This window comes from Agrilus planipennis, unplaced genomic scaffold (assembly GCF_000699045.2).
Source record: "Agrilus planipennis isolate EAB-ADULT unplaced genomic scaffold, Apla_2.0 scaffold26, whole genome shotgun sequence".
NCBI classification, from domain to species: Eukaryota; Metazoa; Arthropoda; class Insecta; order Coleoptera; family Buprestidae; genus Agrilus; species Agrilus planipennis.
In genome coordinates, this window is record NW_020439469.1 from 32,859 (window position 1) to 39,179 (window position 6,321).

The 6,321-nt window shown below is 34.6% G+C and overlaps 1 long non-coding RNA gene across 1 annotated transcript in view; it reads right to left on the minus strand.

Moving 5' to 3' along the window:
- Nucleotides 1-633: 633 nt before the first annotated feature.
- Nucleotides 634-6,321, minus strand: part of LOC108739998 — a 133,163-nt gene continuing 127,475 nt past the window's right edge. Inside the window, exon 3 of the long non-coding RNA XR_001938258.2 lies at nucleotides 634-822. This is a non-coding gene — a long non-coding RNA (uncharacterized LOC108739998). The remainder of the gene's footprint in view (nucleotides 823-6,321) is intronic.

Below are 6,321 nucleotides of genomic sequence, written 5' to 3' on the forward strand. Positions count from 1 at the left end.
ATTGTAATGTTCGTGGGTTTAACAAAATTAACTTCTAAGACTGATAACGACAAAAACTATTTATTTACATTAATTATTAAAGAACTTAAAAACACTATTAAATTATTACTAAACTTAGGTTATGAATTATTCTATTTATTTACACTACTGTTGATATATCACTATTCACTGCGCTATTTATTTCACTGCTATCACTGTCAATTTATTTCTGGATTCACTTCTGAACGGTCAATTTATTTCTACTTCCCATCCACGATCGTCTCTTCCTTTAAATACTATTTTGTTTCCTTTCGAGAACCTTCTCGAAACGTCCGGAAAACTTTCTTTTTCTTTGAACTGTTTAACTGCTTCCCCAGAACGCAGGTACGACACGCACATTTATAAATACGGCGCACATGAACAAAGGCGTCAGCGAATCGATAAGCCGCTCACACACACGTGTGCCGATCGCACACAAACACGCTTATGCTCGCTACAATATATATAGTTATGTTAAAACGCTTGTCAGTTCAATAAAGAAATATGTGTGTTAAAAACTTTAGCCAAAAACAACGAATTTAATTAATTTAATTTAATTTGAATACTAATTTGATTACTAGATTCCAACACTATTTGCACAGTTCTGATGTACATAGACATAAAAGAAATTTTCCTAATCATTATTACGCATTCTTTAATTCACCACAAAACTACTGTACTATTATATTAACGTTTGTTTTTAGAGAGCTAAGAGAGCAGAAGAGAGTACTTACCGCGGTATCTCACCGATCTTCGGCGGTCGTTGCTTCTTGCAAACACAGGAACCATCCTGCCACGGATTTGCTAAAACAAAAATAGAACCGTAAGAGTAATTAACGTACTAGATTCAATGTACGTGTATCTATGTACTTATATCAATTAATTATCTGCAGATATTACTTGTTCTAATTTTGTAATATAAAGACAATCGGTCACTTTTATTTAATAAAACTGGGATAAATGCGTCACTTTTTCAGGACGAATTGCAGATAGACGCAAACCAGAGAGGTGAACATCAGAACCGTGAAGGACTGTTGCGAAAATGTTTTTTGATTGAAATATACATCTTTAAATCTATACACAGTGTTTATGAAATATGTAACAAGCTTGCAGAAGGTAATAGAGCACTAAAACAAGAAAATTAAGTAAATGTTTGGTTTAACTTTTTGTATAGGGTTGTATGAAGCAGCGCGTGGATCAAACATCAGATTTGCACGACCGTGCATGATCGCTGCAAATGAAAAACGCCAAACGCTGGACTTTTTTGTGCAACTCAGTATGGTGGTATACGTAGGTATGTGTGTGATTACTGGTGTTGTAATTAATTGTTTCTAATAAGAGGGCTATTGTCAAGCTGCCCTTAAAAAAGATAACGCACTTTGGCAATACCGCAATGGTGTTTTTGAAATTTAATAAAATTACTATTAGCTACCCAGAGGATATTAATTTAGCTATTAAAGTTTACATAACGTTACTTTTTTTCCTTCTTTTTTGTTCTGTATACCATGTCGGGGTATAAATATTTTAAATAGTAATGCATACTATCAACGATGCACAAATTAGTTATTTAATTAATTGTTATCGCAATGGACGTTTAAATATTATTATGTACAGTAACGTAGTTTTTTTAGTAAAATAGTTAATAAAAAAGTTTTATAGCCTTAATTTGATCAGTAGAGTTATTACATCATTTGTCAAGTAGAAAGGTTACGCTAATTTAAAAATAAAATGGCGTAATTAATTAAAATTTCATAGTTTTGAATCGATAATTCAAAATTCAGGCGCCCTTCGACTACTTCCGAACTATTGAGCTATAACCTGGTATGCAAGTGAATGTGTCATGTGAGGATATCCAGCATTGACAACTTATTTCTATTTCTTATTTATACAAATGTAATAGATCCTATCCAATTAGAGATTAACCGAAAAATACCTTAATTCTACTAAAATACTATTAAATTTTTTTGGGACTTCTTTAGTTATCGTATTTCAATAAAAGTAGGTACGCAATGCTATTTTCTAGTATTTTCTATTCCTCAATGCAGCGTCTTAGATAGTTTTCATAGAGAGAGCTTTTAAAATCTTTTATTAAAAAAAATTAGCTTCCAAACTACTAAATTTAAAAAATAATTCTGAACGTATGTTTTATCCTTAAGGCCAATTACATTTGAAAATCCTGCAATAGGGACGATAACAGATGGAAATGCAAAAGAAGGGAGTTAAACTAGTCAAGAGGACCGCCCGTGATGTGCCCATTTATTTAAGAAATTAGTGACATCATCATAAGGACGTCAGTCCTATGACTCGTTTAACACGTACCTCCACGCCTTCCTATCCTAAGCTAATCTATATATCTCCCTAAAACTATAACATCCCACATCCCTAACTATATGCGAACACTAATCTAATCTAGATCTACCTCTACTCTTCTTATCCCCTGTTTCTGACTCTAATATGTCTGACAAGTTCTTCATACTTGAGAAGATGTCCTATCAACCTATCTTGCCTATGTCTTATTGACTTCCATAGAATGCTCTGTTCTCCGTTCTTTCTAATACCCCTTCATTTCTAACCTTTTCTATCCACAGTATCCTCATCATTCGCCTGTAACACCACATTTCGAACGATTCTAACCTTTTCTTTTTCGCCGCGCATACCAGTACTTTTGTTTTACTTTATTTATTTTCATACAATACTGTTCTGTTAATACAGCTTCCATTTTATTTAAAGTTATCTGTATCTCCTCCTTGCTATATGCTAATACTGCTGTATCATCTGCAAATCCAAGGATACTAATCTTTTACCCCTGTATATCTGCCCTTACAATTGTATCTTTAATGATGTTGTTCGCGAGTTCGATGTATAGATTAAAAAGTAGAGTTGACAGTGTGCATCCTTGTCTGACTCCCTTCCTAATATTCCTATTCCCAATTAGTGTAACAATTCATTTTTCGTGTTAACTAGAAAAATTTTATTTAAGGACTTCAACTGAAAAAGGAACTAAGATTCAATATATCTGCATATTCGAGTTTAAGCATGAACTTAGAGGTGTTGGAATATTTATTTCTTCTAAAGAAAGGGATAGACCAGAAAAAGTTGGAAACTTTTAGTCCAAATGATGTGTACGTTTCTTTAATCAATAAGTGCGTGATTAACGTGGCTCGTGATACTTTCAAATCATTTATTAATATTTATGTGAATACTAAGAGTCCTTTTATTCTACTTAAGAAGTTTGACGGTTATTACACATGACCTATGAGATGACATTATTCTGCAAACCGTGGTCTAGGTCTAGAACGATAACATCGATTCATACCTGGATGATAATAATAATAATAGCAAGTATGAAAATCAAACGAAATAGGCAGGATCATAAAAAGCAACTGCTATTTTGATATCAGGTTTTATAGTTTATTGTAAGTTATAATAAAGTATCAGATACACACTTATATAAAGNGGCTCTATCTGATCTATGAGTTTAAACTTTTTGGCTAACAGCGAGTGTATCTGTTTAGCAACATTATTATGCCTGTCGAGGTATTGTCGGCTAGCTAAAAATGAGCAACCCCCAGTGATGTGGTCAATTGTTTCGCGAGATGTGTTGCATGCTCGGCATGTGTCTGATGAAATTGTGGGATTTTTAATAATATATTTTTCATAGTTTTTTGTTTTTATTATTTTGTCCTGAATTGCTATCATGAATCCCTCAGTTTCTGAGAATATGTTTCCTTTTTTTAACCACATATTAGAAGCTTCTGTATCTACATGTTCCTGCTGTTGTTGGTTCGGGTATTTTCCATGAAGCACTTTTGATTTCCACATTTCAATTTTTAATTTTTCTTTCATAATTTTGTTCTCAGGATTAAAATCTACATCATTAAGGTTTAGTGATGTACCAGAAGTTGAAATGACACAGATTGAATTATGTAATGATTATTATTATTATTATTACACAATGTAACGAAAAAGGGGCTTCTGTCGTGACGGTGGTGTTGTGCGTTTCCCGTTTTCTACCGAGGACGAGAACCATTTTCAGTTTACTTTTAACAGAGTGCACGCTCCTTGGCCGCACCACTGACACAGTGATGTATTTCTTTGACGGAAGATTTATAGCGGGTTCGTATTGCGTGCGAACATGGGGCGGTAATAAAGCATTTCTTGTCGCATAAATCAACTTCGGTCTCATGTTGGCTTATCCTCCTCGTTAAGGGCAGTATCCGATCCCGTACGTGATTAGAATCCGGGAGAGGAGTAAGATAGAGGACTGAAAAGACCCATCGCAACGCCGCGGACCGACAGACGACGGTACCCCATTATAATAACAACGATAAGGGGGTGAATAATTGAATACAGTTGGTTCGGTTCGTTCGTTGACGATGGAGGAATAGAACAGCTTGTTCTATCATTTTTTTTTTGTTTTGAACTGGGAGAAATTTATGGCCAAAATTTACCTAACATGCGGAGATACCATCGATAATGGAATGGGTACCTACCATCGAAGTTTCATAGCTGGTAGATAAGGATCGTGTCGTGTAGAAGCGCAGTAGTAAGCTGTTGATATTTACTTTATTGGTCGTTCCACAACCGTCACTGTTTGCAGTTTCCAATGTAGCTTGAGATACAGGATCCTAACGTTTTCTTAATTGGGGGAAATTCCGGTTGGTACGGCCCTGGCTGGCTTCCACACAACCGTCACTGTTTACATTTTCCATCGATGTAGTTGTTTCCCGCACAGGGCCGGTTTCGGATTACTTCTTCCGGTAATTTTTTACATTAGTTGACATTGGAATTGAGACATTAAGTTTAGTGAGGTAGGTAGTACTCACCAAGTAAAGTAGTGTGGTAGTATATATTAGAATTTTGTTTATTATTTGTTTAAAAATCAATGTGACTGAGATAGAGGCTGTTAAAATTTTCTTAATCGGAGGAAATTCCGGTAGGTACGGCCTTGGCTTCAGCCTTCGGCGGGCAGGGGCTTTAAAGAAACTCCAGTCTATCATAACTCTACCTAACTAAACAATGACGTCATCAATGCATATTTGGCGAGAACAGCTGACGAAGGGCTGCAGCCAGGGCCGTACTAACCGGAATTTCCTCCAATTAAGAAAACATTAGGAGCCTGTATCTCAAGCTACATTGGTTTCCGAATGGAATTAATACTACCACACGATTCTACTTGGTGAGTACTACCTACCTGACTAAACTGCATGTCTCAATTCCAATGTCAACTAATGTAAAAAATTATCCAAATATTTGTAAACATAGTTAGTTGCAAGTAATTATGATTATTTTAACTTGTAATTTGCTATTTGACACATTATTCTCTAAACAAAACGCAATCGATAATTGAATCTCAAGGGACAATAAAGGCCGGTAGCATTGGAGTCCAATCACGACACAAAATTAAATTATTCGCGATAGGACCATGTGAAAAAACATGCAAACCCCACAAAAAACATTTACCTTGAGACATGAAGGCTCAGCGCTTACAGTGGTAGCAGCGTGTTTTCAACGAAAAATGACTACTAAATTTACTCGGTACAAATTATAAATTGAAATAAAGGTGGAATTAGAAACCATAAATTCTAGAAATTTTGTGTTGTTAGGTTACGATAAGGAATAACAGTAAAATAAATTCAAGTAATACGTGTGGCAGTCCAAAAGAATTGATAATTTGATATTATTAGATAGCCAGCAAAAGTGTCGAACATGGGATACTCTGTATGGATGAATATCGTTTATTTGTATATAGGTATTGTAATCTACTCGGTAGTCCAAATATGTCTCGTAAATTGGTTTTGGAGCCTTCTTATGATACCCTTCTAGGCAGGTCATTTTTTGCGTTAGGAGCGTTTGAGTCATATGCAAAAAAATATAGAAATCAATTTGGTTCAAACACTCAAACTCTTATCCTAACCGAAAGAGCCTTCAACATTAAGAGTGCTCTGTCCGGGCATTACTTGGACATAATGTAGAGTTTACATTTATTGTTATTGTATATTATATTAGGCTGTGCCAAAAAAACTCGATATTTTTTTTTCTTGCTCTCCGCTTAAAATATCGTAAAATATGTCTAAAGAAATACCCTGTTAGAAGCGAAGCTCATAATTTCAATTTTAAGAGGTCCATCATCGAATCTGAAATTTTACCGTTTAAAAAACACAGAAAAATGATTTTTTTACCGTATTTATTCTTGCAACCCAGGAAGAAATTTTTTTTCTATAAAATCCATGGCTATATCTTATAGTACACTAAATTTGGAACAAAAAATCTCATTGAGCCGAATTTCCATTTTCATTATTT